The sequence below is a fragment of the Tursiops truncatus genome, chromosome 4 (genome assembly GCF_011762595.2).
Source record: "Tursiops truncatus isolate mTurTru1 chromosome 4, mTurTru1.mat.Y, whole genome shotgun sequence".
NCBI lineage: Eukaryota > Metazoa > Chordata > Mammalia > Artiodactyla > Delphinidae > Tursiops > Tursiops truncatus.
The window spans coordinates 4,448,229-4,464,895 of NC_047037.1; the positions used below are offsets into that span (position 1 = coordinate 4,448,229).

The window sequence follows — 16,667 nt, forward strand, 5'->3', positions numbered from 1 at the left end:
GCCCCACAGGCCCAGCCGCTCCACGGCATATGGGATCTTCCCAGACCGGGGCACGAACCCGTGTCCCCTGCATCGGCAGGCGGACCCTCAACCACTGCGCCACCAGGGAAGCCCTCTGACTTAACTTTTTTCTGAAATTTTCAATCATAATTAATTCTGTATGGTGATAAGAAAATTTGAATCTAAAGAAAAATTTAATATATTTTATATTATATACTATAAATCATCATATTTTAAATACCATATACAATTTATAAGAATGATTGTAAGGGAATGAAGGGAATGCTTGGTTAAATATATGCAATTCTAAAATTATATTTGATACTTACCTTAGCATTCCAAATGTTTTTCCCTTCCACATTGTCCATTTTTAATTTTTTTAAATAATTGATTTTAGCTAAAGACATAAAATATGCTTATGGGAATTTTAAAACACTTGTAATTCGAGGTTTTATTTACTGAAAAAATCCCACTTTCAAACATAGTTTTACTGAACCTACCATAAAGTTCACCTACTCAGTGTACAACTAAATGTTTTTCAGTATATTTGTAGAGTTGTGCAACCATCACCGTAATCGAATTTTGGAATATCTTCATCACCCACAAAGAAAATTCGTCCCCATCAGCTGTCACCCCCCGACCCATTTCCTCCCCAGCTCCTGGAAGCTCCTTTCTGTCTCTCTAGATCTGCTTATTCCAGATATTCGACAGGAATGGGATTATACACTATGGAGTAATGTATGGCTTCCACTCTGAAACTAGGTTTTTCACCCACAAAACCTATTTCTTTACCTGAAACAAAATAAGAAAATATGGTTCAGGATAATACATTTCACTTCTAGGGAGGTTCAGAAGCTTCTGGAGAAGAGAAAAAAGTCCAATAAATGTTCATAGAGAAATGTGATAATTCATAAAACATCTACAAAACCAGCAGCTAGAAACCTCATGCAAAAAGTACTTACTCTCCTACCGAAAGTCACTATAACCTGGAAGGTGCAGAGTGGATTCAATGGCACAAGAAATTGTCCTGGGAAATGTGTCATCTTCTTGAGTCTGGTTTCATCCTCTCTCAGGCTCCCCGTGCAGTCCGCACTCATTTTCAGGGGCTGCCAGTTCTGCACAGGGTTCAGAAAGATTGCTTGGAGCATGTGATGGTCAGGGGTCAGTCAGGGGAGGATTCCTCTTACTCTTTAGGTGGTTTACCCTTTGAGAGGAACGCCAAGGCAGCTCTGCTTCTGCCCCAGTGTTTTACCCAGTTTTAAGTGGGTAACTTGGTTTAGCTTTTGCCTGCTGCTTCCTTCTCGCTTCTCTTCCATCTGCATCCAGATTTGTGTACACGGAGGGGTCTGGAGGGCCATGCTTTCTCCAGAACCATGACCTAACAAGCATTTCTCCTCTTCTTTTTTTTTTTTTTTTTTTTTTTTAGGGAAGAAGTTGATTTATTTATTTATTTTAAATTTATTTATTTATTTATTTTTGGGCTGCGTTGGGTCTTCGTTGCTGCACGCGGGCTTTCTCCAGTTGTGGCGAGCAGGGGCTACTCTTCATTGCGGTGCACGGCTTCTCACTGCAGTGGCTTCTCTTGTTGCAGAGCATGGGCCCTAGAGTGCGTGGGCTTCAGTAGTTGTGGTGCATGGGCTCAGTAGTTGTGGCTCGCGGGCTTAGTTGTTCCATGGCATGTGGGATCTTCCCGGACCAGGGATCGAACCCGTGTCCCTTGAATTGGCAGGCGGATTCTTAAGCACTGTGCCACGAGGGTAGCCCTGAAGTGGATTTAGTTAGAGAGAAACAGCTCCACAGGCAGAGGGTGGGCCATCTCAGAAGGTGGGAAAGGCCTATCCTCTTCTCTGAGCAATGAGGCCATATGATTGGCTCTTTCTTCTAGATTTCCTATCTGTCAATAGAAGGCACCTCAGTCCCTCACGAAAATTGGTTCCTAGCAGTTCAGACTCCCCAATTTCTTATACATTTCTAGGTATTTTGGAACACCAGATATATGTGGAGTTAAACCAAAGCTGGAAAATTCATTGTATTTCTCTTTGTTGTGCCATAGGACAGCTTAGTACCGAATCTGGGTGGGAATCTGTAGGTGGCGCCACCTGGTGGTAGGACCATCTGCAATACCTTCCACCATCCCACATTTTGGCTACTATGGAATGCTCCTGTATATAGAATTAGCTTTTTTTCTTACATTTGGTATGATGGTTCCCAGTTCTCCAGTACTACCAAAAAACCATCATGTTTCTCACATTCAGTAAACTGACTTCTTAAAAATCTATTTGTTTTACAAATAGACCTAAATGTAGTGAAAGTCTTGTCTAGAAAGTTTATCTTGAAATGGGCTGTACGTCAGTGGCAGCAAGACAGCTAGTGGAAAAGTAAGCATTTCGTTAAACATGACAAGTAAAATGTTCAGCCCATTAGGAGTTATCTAGTGCTATGTGATCCCCAAAGAGAGACTGATTAACTGGTTTCTGCTTACAGAAATTACTGAATTCTGTCACGTGAGTTGCTTCCATGCCCAAAGGCACTTACCAGTGTTAACAACACTATATCAATTGAATTAAAAATTAATCATTTCCATCACTGACACCATGAAAAAAGAGAAGGCTAAAGAGTATGGAATTTCTTGGAAAGCTATTTAAGTCAGTAATTTTAAAATATTAAAAGATCCAATATAAATCCAGACCTATGGAAGAAAAAGAAAATCTCTTCTTTCAACACCTATGGAATGTAGCAGAAATAATTTCTGAATTGCAGGTTTTTTAGTCTTTTGGCATGTTAGATTTTTCCCATAATCCTTCCATTTTTTGGCCTCTAATTCTGTTGTATGGACAGATGCGACTAGTATACAAAAGATGACTCTGTTTTGGGGCCAGCACAAGGCAGAGTGGTGGCCATTCTGGGCCGTGCCTTCGTGGGAGAATAAGCATTCTGATTTCAGGACAGACAGGCTTCTTTCTTATGTTTCAGAAATTTACTATTTCCCAGACTAGTAGGTTACAAGTATTACCCTACTTTTTCCTTTCTCCTTTCACATCCTTTGTCCTATAATTGTAAAGAATATATCCGGACACTCTTCTAACTATATCTGCTCAAAATGACAAGAAACTTAAGCCTTCCTGAGTTCTTGTGGTTCCTTATTTTTCAATTCTACAAACATGTACTGAGTTTAGAAATGGTTGGAAAAACAGTAAAACAGATGAGAGTAATCATGGATTTTCTGGCACTGAGGGAAACAGAGGCCAAGTGTTTCTAGACCTTGGAATCATACATCCTTGATCTGAGAGGAGGAACTACAGGTGTTTTTAGGAGAATCCTGGTGCTCCTACAGGAGCAGTGGGCCAGTACTCAGCCTAAGGATCAATTATAGTCTGTGAATTTTGATACTGACATTTCTTTACCTTGTGAATATTCACATCTCCCTGTGGCTTTGGGTGAATCCCCGCTGAAAGCAAGAATCCAGCATCTCTTGATCCGTGATTACAGGTTTGGGAGGCCACATTAGAATCCTGACAGGCAGTGGAGATCAAACGAGACACTCTTAGTGTTCTGAAGGGAATTATGGTCTAGTAGGAGTAACTTCCGGGCAAACAATTTCAAAAGGGCATTATATATGTAGCATGAGAGAAAGTATGGATTCTGAAGGCAGCCTAGTAAAGAATGCAGGTATCAATGCTTCAGTTTGGGGAGCGTGAAAGGCATAATCCAATAGGTGACATTTGACCTGGATATTGAGGGATGAATTTTCCAGGTAACAAGGAATAGAAAGGGAATAGAGCTGCTGAAATAATGCCTTGGGAGAAAGGTATGCACATAGGCAAAAATGCTTTCCATTTTCATAATCCTTGGCTCTGTTAGCCCTTGAAATGTGAGTAAGAGCCCTCTTTGGATTATTTTCTTTTTTTTTCCCTAATTTTATTGAAATATAGTTGACTTACAAAGTTGTATTAATTTCTTCTCTATATCAAAGGACTTAGCAATACATATATGTGTCTACATATATACATATATAAGTCTGTGTGTGTGTCTATATATATATATATTCTCTTTTATATTCTTTTCCATTATGGTATTCTGTAAGTTGATGTATGTGCAGTGCCAAATGGAATTTGTGCTCAAAATTGCCTAGTCCATTAATCTTCAGGTGTTTTTCACTTTTCCCATTTGAATAACCCCAGTAGACTCCCTGATCTCTCAAAAGGTTGGAAAACCAAAGCGAAAACAGCAGCAGGCTCCCCGAGTGATGAGTATTTATAGAAAAGACAGTTCACTTAGCGTTAATTACTTAGGGAAATTAGGGGGAAAGTATGGGCTGAATGCCCATCATCTATTAGTTTAGAGTCAAACCAAGTATAATCTATGGATAATGGATAAAGATGCCTCTTTAAAGTGAAACCTTTTGCCATAGTGACGCAAACTTGCGACACCAGGGCTGGCTTGCGTGCTGAATCACTCAAATTGTGGCTCAATGCCCAAAACTCAATTTCTATTGTTCAGTGTCCTCTAAAGCATGTTCTGGGACTCAGCTTGTTCTAGCAGAACTTGGCTTTATTGAATTTTGCTTGATTTGTTCTTCCTTTTGAGTCTCTGATTAAAGTTTCCTACTCTTTTCAGCACCCATTTGTTTCTGCTTCCAGCGAAGGGTTCGCTTAGGTAGCTCAGTTTGATTTCCCCTGTGGGCTTTCCTTTAGTGCAGAAGCCCTTGCAGCTAGAAACGTGGCCTTGAGCAGATAGTAACGACCACTCTCGGTAACTGACTAATGACACCAACCCTTCTCTAACTTACCGTTTGCCAGACACTGTTCTAAATGCTTTCCTTGAATTAACTCAATCATCTTCACAAAAATGAAGGAGGCAAGTATTATTATTATTCCCATATTGTAGATAAAGAAAGGGAGGTGCAGAGGGAATAAAGAGCTTGCCAACGCTCACAGAATTAGTCAGTAGCAGAGTTCTGGTTCCATCTGAGTGGCCTGTGCTTGCAGCCACTCTCCTCTGCTGCCTGTCAATGTCAGCCAGGGACCTCATGTGACTTAGCCCTCTTACTGATCACACACTCTATGGAAGGTGGGCACTTTAATCTTGATTGACATATGAGAAAACTGAGGTTCATTAAGCTCGTGTAACCAGCCCAAGTGAGGGGTAACTCGTAATCGGCTGAGATGGGTTTCGATTGCTAGTGCCTCTAGCATCAAATCCCTTGCTCTTAAACTGCATTGGGTACCATTTTTTCTCCCATACTGTGTCTCTGTTTCTTTGCCTGGTGATCTTTAAGTAGTGTCTGTTCTCTGATGATTGCCAGCTCTGAAATCCTCCCTGAGTTTCACGTTCACGTATCTGGGGGTGGGGAAGGGGTGGTCCGCAAACACTTCTGTAAGACCCAGCTAGTAAATATTTTAAGGTTTGTGGGTCGTGGGGTATGTCTCCAAGAGTGTGAGCAGCTTGAGGGCAGGAATTGCAACTTGTTCGTTGTCGCATCCCTGGCACCTCAGATAACGTCTGATAAATTCATTATGAGAATTTATTTGTTATATGAATCAATACATGGATATAAAAGATTATCCTTGAAAGGATGAGGCTGAAAGTCTTGCTTATAAAACCTCTGTCTGATATACTCCTAATGCACATTAACTGCTTAGTACAAGGAGAAGTTTTTCTTAAAATCCTGATATCTCTGAAGGAAATGGATTTTCTCTCCCCACTCCTAAATATAATACTTAAAAAAAATAATATCAAAATACAAGTGGTCATCATCACTGTTGGCATTAATGTTGATGTGCATAGTCAGTGACTATAGTGTTTGGAGCCAGACAGACCTGGGATCAAAGAGTAATACTGCTGCTTAGTTTTATGACAATAGGTAAATCATTTAAGCTTGCCCAACCTCAGTTACAAAAGATAATTTACAAGTTTTACAGCCTCTTTAAAAGATGTATAATGTCATAAATCATATAAAAGATCATAACATTATTGTGAATATTAAAGAACATATGTTCAAAATGTAGTGTTACACCCTACTAGTTGCTCAATTAACGGTAGCTTTGTTGTTGTGCTCTTGTTTAGTATTGTTATCCATCATCTAGGTACAAGTAATGATTAACACTGCCAGGACAATGGCACCAGCCAGCAAGCTAAGGTTCAAGTGGCTCCTTTGAATAGAATAACATCAGGGTGGTCACTATTGACTCAGGCCAAAGGCAGGTTTCCAGTACTCTTTTGGAGAGAAGCCAATTCAGATCATCAGTCAAAGGCACTTTACTGAGTCAGATGCTACGAGAACAACTAGGGCAAATGAAGAGGGAGCCTCTGCTTTGAGGAGAATATCATTTAGTTAGCAAGGTGATATGCCAAGGGGATAGAGGACACTGTGAATTCTACTACGGTTGCTCAGTTTAAAAAATGTGGCTTAACATTCTAGAGGATGAAAAGAAGCTATCTAGTCATAGGATCTTCAAAGGCTCCCTTCCTTCTAGAAAATGATCCATTATTTTCTTATATTAAACAGTTAGAGAAGGGTGACATAGGATGCTGAGGAAGATATTTCTCCTCTGCGTTCCCATTGCCAAGCACAGTGCCTGGCATATACTACATGTTCAATAAAATAGGGTGAACGAATTAATGAATGAATAGAAGATGCTCTGCACAGAACATGGAAGGGATATGGGATGGCAGTAACATTGACTGGCTCTCTTCTCCCCTCTGTATTACATATTTAAGTTCATTACCCACAACTAATTCACGGAAAAAGAAGAATAACCATGTCAGCATCACCCTTACCACGGCATAAAACCCAAAAGGCTATTGATGAAATTTTAAGTAGATTACCATACCAAACCTTACCAGGAGCATAACCGTAGCTGAAATAAATATCTTGTTAGAACCACTGATTCTTACTTGGTCCAAAGTTTCATCTGGAAGCAGCATGATTTCTTTTAGGCCCTAATTGTAAAGGCTAATTCTGTACAGATGAATGCTGCTCAAATTTGAATGTACAAAAAATCACCTGGGAATCTTGTTAAAAGGCCAAGTCTGATTCCAGAGGTGTGGGATGGGGCCCAAGATTCTGCATTTCTTACAAGCTCCCAGGTGATGTTGATTCTACTGCTTCATGGACCCCATTTTGAACATCAAGGTCTTGGCCACCGCCCAACATATCTCAGGCGCTTCGTCTCTTCCCAGAATTCACTGTTGGTTATTTTGGTATCCCTACCCTCATTTCTACTAATTTCAGAATTAATATGTTGCAACATATTAATTTGTCATGAAGTCTTCAAGTCTACGGAGCAAGGTCCTTTTATTTGAAAAGTACTACAAAGTGGAGGCAAACCTCAGGGGTTTCTGCATTGGAGAAGGGCTTTTGCGCCTTCCCTGAGGATATTATATTTGCATGCGGTTTGACCACATCAGTATCATAATTGCTCATTACAGATCATAATCCTCCTGGGAAGGACAATGGATGGCTTGAAAGCAACAGGGAACCTCACAATTCTTATCAGACTTTACACAGCCAACTTAGCCTCAAAGAGGTCAAAGATAACGCTGTAACATTTTCATATCACATGGGGAATGAGTGTTATATAAAAGAGGTGGCTATTAAATCCTGTCTGAGTCCCTGTGCATTTATAATGCAATTTTCAGTTTATGAATACCTCTCTGGCGATAAGCTAGGCGATTTTATCTCCTAAATTTTCCGTGAGTCTTAGCATATGATTTAAAATACATATATTTTAAAATAGTAGCAATTTACAAAAATCCACTTGCAGTGGATTTTCCCAGTCTTATTCAACATTTCCCTTGGGATTTTCCTTACCACCGCGGATATACTGTGTCACTGCTGTGAACGTTTTCTCACTTGACAATGTGTTGACATTTTTTAGAAAATAATTCTAACGCACAATGCCAAGCATTTTCTAATGCTTGAAATAGCTAGTGGCATAAAATACTGACACAAAAAGCTATTTAACCATTACCAAAAAAGAAAGTTTTCAGGGAAGTACATGGTCAAGATGTTTTGAAAAGGATACATACGATTTGTGTGTGTGTGTGTGTGTGTGTCCCATAATTTCTTTTATTGTCTAACAATAACGTTTTCTTCCCATATAAGAATTTTAACAAAGAATTTGTTGCCAGATTTAACTAGAAAGACAATTAACTTCAGAAAATTATCGAAAATTTTGGCTTCTTTCAAACCCAAAAGATCTTAGGTCACTAATGGCCCGAGGGAAAGACAAAAATCTGTTACGTCAATAAAATGGCCAGGCCCAACTTTGAACTTTAAAGAAACTAGAAAAGAAAAGGAAGCCCAGCTCTCTCTTTTTCTATCTTTTTCAGGAGTTGCACGATCTGATCCAAGAAATGTTTAAAGACTGTCTTACTTCAGAAATGAGAGATGTCTAGAGAAAATTAGAGAAACATACTACATGATGTTAAAACATCTGGTGTTTATAAAGGTTTATTTTATCCAGGGCATTGCAAAACAACAAAACAAAACAAAACAAGCAAACAAACAACCCATGCCCTAGCTTTCTGAGAAGAAACAGGGAATGATTAAGTGAGAGACTGGCTGGTGGTCAAGGCGGGCAACGTGTATACTCCAGGTCATACTTGCCAAGAAGTAAAATCATTTTTGATGAAATACGCATTTTACAGGCTAGGCTAGGGTATGCTGCAGAGACCATGTCTTCCCCTCCGACTCCCCCTGAAAAAGTGGTTGAGCACAATACACGGTGTTCTATGGGTATCTGAGTGCCTCGCCAGGGCAATTCTGATAGAGACCCAGTAATTTCAGGCTGTTCTGCTCCTATTAGCTCCTGCAAACAATACCGGTGTCCAGGTTTCTGAGGGCAGAGAGGATGGGGAGAAACTCCAAGCAGCTCTGAATGTTTTCAGATGTTACAAAATCATTTCTACCCACGTGTCTTTAGTTCAAGCAAATAGTATGGTCCATCTACTTTCAAAGGGCAGTGAAGTACAACCGCCTTGCGTGCCGGAAGCTAATCTTACCACAAAGTCCTCTGTATCCATATATCTCCTGATTCATTCTTTTTTTTCCCTTCCATACGTCACTCTGTTGGCTTCTTAACCTCTCACCTAGACCACTGTTTAGCCTCACCCACGAAACTCTCTTATTTCCCGCCTCCTAGCTCTTGTCTCTCTCATACACAGTCACAAAATAAGTTTCCCCAAGCCAAAGAGTTTCTGATTTAACCTCTGCTCCAGATGACCCATTATTTCACTCCTGGCCCATTTCCTAATGTGTCATGACACTGCGGGGTTCAGTGTGGTTGGGACCACAAAATTGGAATCACCAGTAGAGAAGCAGATATCTTAAACCAACCTCATCCGCCGTAGCTGAGAAAACACTGCAGAAAACTGTCCAGGAGCAAGCTTCACCTGAGAGAGTAGAACGACAGACAGAATCTGGCATCCATCCAGACAAGCAGCTGGCATTGAAAAGGCCCATCCAAGAGAGGAGTGGGTCTCATTTCAGTTAAGGCAAGAATTTAGGCACACTGACTGCGCATACATTCATGCAGGCAGATCCGGCAGGGAACGGAATCTCAAACAGAAGACTGGCATCTAGGAGTAGATTCATCAGTGCACCGTGTTGAGGAGTAGGGATCTACGTTGGAGCACAGGATTATGGCAACTTATGAAGATAGGAACTCACGTTTGAGAAAACAGCTAGGACTTAAAGACACCCAGTCATCTACGAGGCACTGGCTTTTAAATCGTTCACTGCTACTTCAAGTGAAACATTCAGATTCCAGTATAGAAGTTAGATGACAGCAGAGATGCTCTGGTTGAAGTCATCGTGGTCTGCACCTCTTCTCCCTGTAGCCTAGCTCTACCCCAGAAGTGACGTCTCCAACGCCCCTAGGATTCCACTGAACAACTACATAAAGTCTTAGTTGAAAGGAACGTGGCGGATGTACAGGTGGCAAAGCAGGTCAAACTTCAGAAGTGTTAGCCGTAAGAGCACCCGAGCAGTCTTGTACTGAGAGCCCTGTGTGAAGAACCAGGTCAGGCTTTTAAACCCCATCCGACGGAGGCACATTAGACCTAGATCTGGGAACAGAGGGGAGGCTACAGAGAGGTGCTAAGGGACCCTGAATGTGTCTTCTGGTTTCTGTGGAAGAAATGTCCCCATGATGATCAAAGGCATTTGTTTTTGGGGATCCTAGACCCTTACACATTTTCAAGAACTTTGCTCCTAACGTGCTTTCTCTCTTGCATCACCAATGTCTTTCTCCACACAGGACCACTTTCTGCAAGCACACATGTGTTCTAGAGCAGCGATCCTCAAAGCGTGGTCCCTGTGTCCGCAGCATCAGTATCACCTGGGAACTATAATGCAAATTCTCACCTTCCACCCAGACTTACCGAGTCAGAAACTCTGGGGCCCAGCAATTGTTTTTAATAAGCCCACCAGGTAATTGTGATGTAAGGTAGAGTCTGAGAACCAGTGCTCTAGCGAATCCACTTAAAAATAAACAGACCACAAAAACCACACTTAAACTTGGCCCTTTATTCTCCTACAAGCACTGTCCAGTCCCCTATTCTCATCCCCAGTCAAACTCCTTAAACATCTTGTCTACACTTGTCCTCACCTCCCACATGGCTTTTAATCTGACTTCAGTCCCTGCCATGCCAAAGAAACTGTCCTTTTCAAGGCCACTCAGAATCTCGGCTCCAAGATCAATGGGCACCTGTCTTTGGTCTCTTGTAAGCATGTTTCAGTCAATTTCACCCTTTCTAGAGACATTTTACCTTCTTGACTTGCAGGATACCACGTTGTTCTCTTTTCTCCTATGAATGTTTGGTTTTCTTTGCTAGCTTTTCCTTCTTTACCTAATCTCTAGAGATGGGTTTTCTACAGGCTTTGGAACCCCTCCTGTTCCTTTCCGTCTGTTCATCCTCTCCCAAGGGTGATTTCACCTGCTTCCAAAGTTTAAATGCCATCTCTACCTGATAAACCCGAATTTAGATCTCTAGTCTGGACTTCTCTGAGCTACAGAGCTGCAAATTGAATACTCCTCCTCTGTGTCTTCAGTATCACATGTTTAAAACAGATATACTGAATCACACCCCCTGATACACACAGCTTGGTCTCTTTGCTCCAACTTTCCTTATATCATTCCTTGGTACCACCATTACCCCCTTTGTGCAAGCATAAACTTCGAAGCATCATCTTAGAACTCCCCTTTCTCTCTCTTTCCTCCCACCCATCTGATTCTGTGATAAGTATTACTGATTCTATCACTAAAATAGATCTCAAATTTGTCCATTTCTCCCTATGTCCACTGACATCATCTTGGTCAGGACTCCCATAGTTTCTCATCAGCACACAAGTTAGCTACCTGGCCTCCCAACCTTCATTCTGAAATGCTGTGCAAATCCATTCCCGGCACCGTACTGAGAGATCTTAAAATATAAATGAAATCACACATTCATTCGTTCCTTAGAAGCCCAGATTTCTTTCCACGGGCAAAGGTCCTAACCTGATTGGTGTCTTGCCAATCTGAAGTGTCATGGGTGACCCATCTCCTCGTCACCCCCTGTACTCTGGCCACCTTCACCTTCAGACAGTATCAAAAGCTCTCCTGCTTCTCTCCTGACTCTGAGTTTGACATTGCTTTTCTCTCACCTGGAGTGCTGTTACCCCAGCTCTTCCCGTGGCCCCCTCCTTCTTGTGTTTCAGCCAAAATGACCCTCTCATTGGGACTCAGATCATCATGCCGTCTGAAGTAAATTCCCACCTGTTATTCTCTAGTCCTGAATCCTACGAATTTCCTTCACAGCACTTAATACAATCTGTAGTTATGTGATGTGTCTGTCTGTTTGTTTGCACGTTGTCAGTCTCCCCACCAGAAAAAACTTTCCATGAAGGCTGTGTGTATCATTTTTCGTTATATTCTCAAGACCTAGATAAATCCTGGCAATTGACAAATATGTTTTGAATGAGTCGACGAATGAATGGATACAGAGGTGTGAAGAACAAACATAACACAGGTCTTGAAATGCAGTGTTTTCGGGATAAAATTCCAAAGCCTGTCATTAAATAGCTCCTCCCATAGGGGACATGTTTCCTTTCCAGCCGTCCTTCCTGCATTTACTTGTGTCCCTCTTGTCTGTGAAGGTGTCTTTAACCGTTACAGTCTTCTAGCTCTAGTCACACATCTTGCACTTTCGCTATGGTGTGGTTATTTATTTGGCGTGTATCCATATGTGTCTTATCCAGCCAATCCCCATTTATTGAGCAGCTTCCCCAAACCCACCAGAGTACTTGGAGTTTCTAGCATGTACTGTAGTGATCTTGAGAGGAGTGATAGATTTTCAAAGCCTCACAGCATTGAGCAGGGGGCTTTGCACAGGGAATGCATTCAACAAATGATTGGTGATTAATTGAATCCATCCTTGATATGTGTGGCTGTTAGCCAGTTGAGTAAACCTTAGGGCAAGTGTTTTAAAAATCAAAATTGCCATTGCAAAATTTTTTTTTTTTTTCTGAAACTCAAACAAAGTGATCCTGTATTTTGAAAGGATTTGGAAAATCTCGGACAGATCTTCCTTTTTAGCAAATATCCATTTGCTTTCCAGGCCCACATCCTGACTACCACGTATTCGTTGTATGATCTTAAACAAATTTCAGAAGGACACTTCACCTAGTTTTATTATCTGGGAAATGTGTACACACAGGGGATATAACAGTACCTACTTCATAGAATTGTTATGCTTTCACATATGTTTGTTGCTTAGTACAGTTCCTGGCATAGAGTATTAGCATAGGATTGTTTTTATTTGGAACGTTTGCTCTACGCCAGGCATTTGTGAGAAACAGGATGCAGTTATCTTTGACTAGTAGCCATTCACAGTGTGTTAAAGCTGATTGTAACTGTACAGGTGATTCTCAGCATGGACCACCTCCAGGTTGCAAAGACATTTTCTCCTGTCTGCCACCTAGTTCTTAGAGATGGTGAAGATGCCAACACTGTCACAATTAGTTTAATCAATAAGTATGTTTCTGTTGTCTTTGGGAAGCTGTGGTAGAATTAATTGATCCCAATTAATTACCCTCCTCGCTTCCACATCCTTTCCATATAACTGTGTCGTGCCCTCTCCCTCTGACACTGGCTTGACCGCATGACTGGATTTAGCCATTTCAATATTAGAAGACACTGTGTGAGTATCACTCCTCTGCCATGGCAAGACGGAATTCTCAGGTGTGCTAAGTAGAACCGCCCCCAAAGATGTCCACACCCTAATCTCCGGAAGCCGTGGAGATGTTTATGATACAAAAGATGTTGTAAGAACCAAGACTTATTACCTGACCTGAATGCAGTCCAACCCCCCAGGAATGTGACCTTGAACCAGTCAACCTGGAATTATCTGGTCAGCACTAGTGAGGTGACCTTTCCCGTCCCCTTAGGAAGGTGACCTTGCCTGAAGCAATGCATTCTTCGCTAATAATTTCCTTTTTCAGTCCCCTTTCTGCCTTTAAAAACCATTTGTTTTCTACAGCTTGGGGGAGCTCTATTGCTAGGTGGGCTGCTGCCTGATTCATGAATTGTTGAATAAAGCCTATTTGACCTTTAAACAAGAAGACGTTGCTAAGATTTTGTAATTAGGGTTACATACCTTCAAATGGGAGGTTATCCTGAATTATCTGTGTGGGACCAAGGTGATCACAATGTCCAAGCAGAGAACTTTCTCAGGCTAGAATCAGAAGGTGGGCAGAAGAAGAGGCAAAGAGAGAGATACTGCAGAAGGGAAAGAGTTTCCAGGCATAAGAAAGAGGCAGTGCAATGCTGCTGGCTCCAAGATGCAGGAACCCACAGACGAGGACCAGAGGAACACAGCCAACAGGGCAAGAGGACTTCAGCGCTGCAACCATAGAGAAAGAGATTGTGCCAACAACCCGAAAGAGCTTCGAAACAGATTCTTCCAAGAGCCTCGCGATAGATCCTAGGTGGCGCGCAGCTTGGCTTCAGTGCTGGGAAACCTGGAACAGAAAAAGCAGCTCCGGTAACCCGGGCTTCTGACCTGTACGACTGTGAGATAAGAAACTTGTGTTGTTTTAAGATGTTAAGTTTGGTGATAGAAAAGGAATACAGCTTATATCAAAGGGTGTTCTGCCTATGGTTTCTGGAAACCATATCTTGTCCGGCCTTACATTTAGGTCTTTGATCCATTTAGAGTTTAGTTTTGTGTATGGTGTTAGGAAGTGTTCTAATTTCATTCTTTTAAATGTAGCTGTCCTGTTTTCCCAGCACCACTTGCTGGAGAAACTGTCTTTCCTCCATTGTATAGTCTTGCCTCCTTTGTCACAGATTAATTGACCCAGGAGCTTGGGATGAACATACACACACTACTATATATAAGATGGATAACCGACAAGGACCTACTGTGGAGCACAGGGAACTCTACTCAATATTCTATGATGACCTATATGGGAAAAGAATCTGAAAAAGAATAGATAGGTGTATAGGTATCACTGAATCACTTTGCTGGACACCTGAAATGAACACAGCATTGTAAATCAACTCTACTCCAATAAAATTAAAAAAAGAAAGGGCATACACAGGGCTGGGGTAGAACAGAGCTCAGCTGCCCGACTCTTCCCAGCAAAGGGTCACGTACAGGAGTCAACCGCTAGCCAACCCTAAGGATGTGCCCAGCCAGGATCACAGGACCCCAGCCAATCACCCACAGGCATGAGAAATACACAGTCCTTACCCACCTCTGATGCGTTATGGTTACTCCTTAGGCAACATTGCTGTGGCAGTGGATATCTGACACGGAGGCCAAGGAAACGCCAGGTGCATGTTTGGCTTTTTTTCATGAAATGCTCTCTAAGAATGGTGAATGAGAAAAATCTCCCGCTGATTAATTATGCAGTTCAATCACAGAGCCAGGTCCCATGGTAGATTCTGACAGAAACGCTCTACAAGGAAAGGAGACGGAGGCTTTGGATTGTTTATCTGTATTATTGATTAGATATTGATGAGAATTCTTTGCATTCAAGGGGAAGTGGAAGTTACTAGAAACTTCACTTCTAGCACAAGCTCTTTTTGTTTTTTAATGTCTGGCCTAGTCAGCCCAAATGATCTTCACATTTTGGAAAGTTCGAGTTCATAAAAACGAAACAAAAATTACCAGCCAAACGGCTTCTTGGCCAAATGAATAAGTAAACAAAAGAAACAAACAAAAAATCCAAATGAAGCAGTTGAATACTTAGACTTAAATGAGTGAGAATCTTCGCAGAGTTAAATAAAGCATAAAATGGATATTTCCACTAAGGCTGTCTTAACTGAAGCAGCTATTTTTTAAAAAAAAAATTAATGTAATTCTGGCTTAATTTAGTTTTGTTTTATCAAGTCAGCAGAGTTAATTCTATGTCAATAAAAAAAGAAACTCAAGCTGTGCGAATCATTTTACACTATATGTGAATTTCTGGAGGAAATACTGAAAACATATTTAAATTGCACCCCAGGAACTGTGAGTACATTTCATTTTACATGAAAAAAAAGAAGGGTTTGTGGTTTTGGAGAATAAAACGGAGGCAAAGGGAAAAAAAACTTATATAATTCAGTGTTTGGGACACAGTAGGGTACCAATCGAAGAAATTCCCTTCCAGGCCCAAACCAAACATTTCCTAATATATTGTTCTTCAAATCAATACCAGATTCGGCAAGGCTGGGGTTTGTGGCTGCCCCTTTCTCTCTCTAGTGGTTTAAGGGAAGTATCCGCAGTGTTTTATGAATGAAGGAGACTTGGTTCCCAGTGGGGTGACAGCAGAGAGGTTCTTGTGCACGGCTCAAGGTGTTAGCTCTGACCCCAGAGTGATGTTATCTGCTCCTAGAGTTGCAGGCATTCACCATGAGCTTGTCCCTGTAGGTAAATAATAACTGATTAAAGAAACTGTGAAAGAGAAGGAAATAAACCAGCTACATGATCCGTATACAGCGTGACCTCACCTCTGCAGCAGTCTCTAAAAAGAAGACAAAGCAATTAAAGTTTACACACCATGTGCTGCAAGAAGATGCAATGGAAGCCAGCCAGCCATTTGCTTTACAGATTGTTTTAATGGATTCAAGTTTATCCTGGAGTGTATGTATAAGGAGATGGGGTAGCAGGAGATTTGAAGTCTGTTTAATCTATCCTGGCTAGCCCCGTTTTCCTCTGTACTTTGAGAAGAATGGACCCAAGCCTTTCCAGTGTCAACTATAAATTGACAATTGACACTTGCCATGGGCACTTGCCATCTACTTCTACAAGGATTAAACCATGAGCCACTGCAGCTGCTGACCTTCAACACCCCCTGAAAAGAGTTCAGGGTGGAGATCAGAAATGAGGCCCTCTGTGCTCTGGGTAAAACTGGCAGAACAGGCCTTCAGATCGTTAGATATTTTCAGGAGAAGATTTTATGAGCCCAATTCTTGCATCTCCTCATATTTAGAAAAGCACTAAATTCCTTCATGGTGATGTCTGGTCCTTGTGACTAGCAGTAACCTTCCAGAGACTAGCAGAAACCTTCTGCAAAACATTAGTGCTTAATTGCGTGACCTCCCCTTCACCAGAACCACATATATACTGACCTTCCCCCCTACCTCTTTGGAGCAGTTTCTCAGAGCTATCTGAAATGCTGTCTCCCGGGCTGTAGT

The 16,667-nt window shown here is 41.5% G+C and overlaps 2 long non-coding RNA genes across 2 annotated transcripts in view; one reads left to right on the plus strand and one right to left on the minus strand.

Annotated features, from left to right (window-relative positions):
* The window catches only part of LOC141278518 (uncharacterized), a 253,224-nt gene that overhangs the window by 214,527 nt on the left and 22,030 nt on the right, over positions 1 to 16,667 (plus strand). The gene's annotated exons all lie outside the window — the stretch shown is intronic.
* The window catches only part of LOC141278519 (uncharacterized), a 98,161-nt gene continuing 97,073 nt past the window's right edge, over positions 15,580 to 16,667 (minus strand). The window contains exon 4 of the long non-coding RNA XR_012331279.1: positions 15,580 to 15,894. This is a non-coding gene — a long non-coding RNA (uncharacterized lncRNA). The remainder of the gene's footprint in view (positions 15,895 to 16,667) is intronic.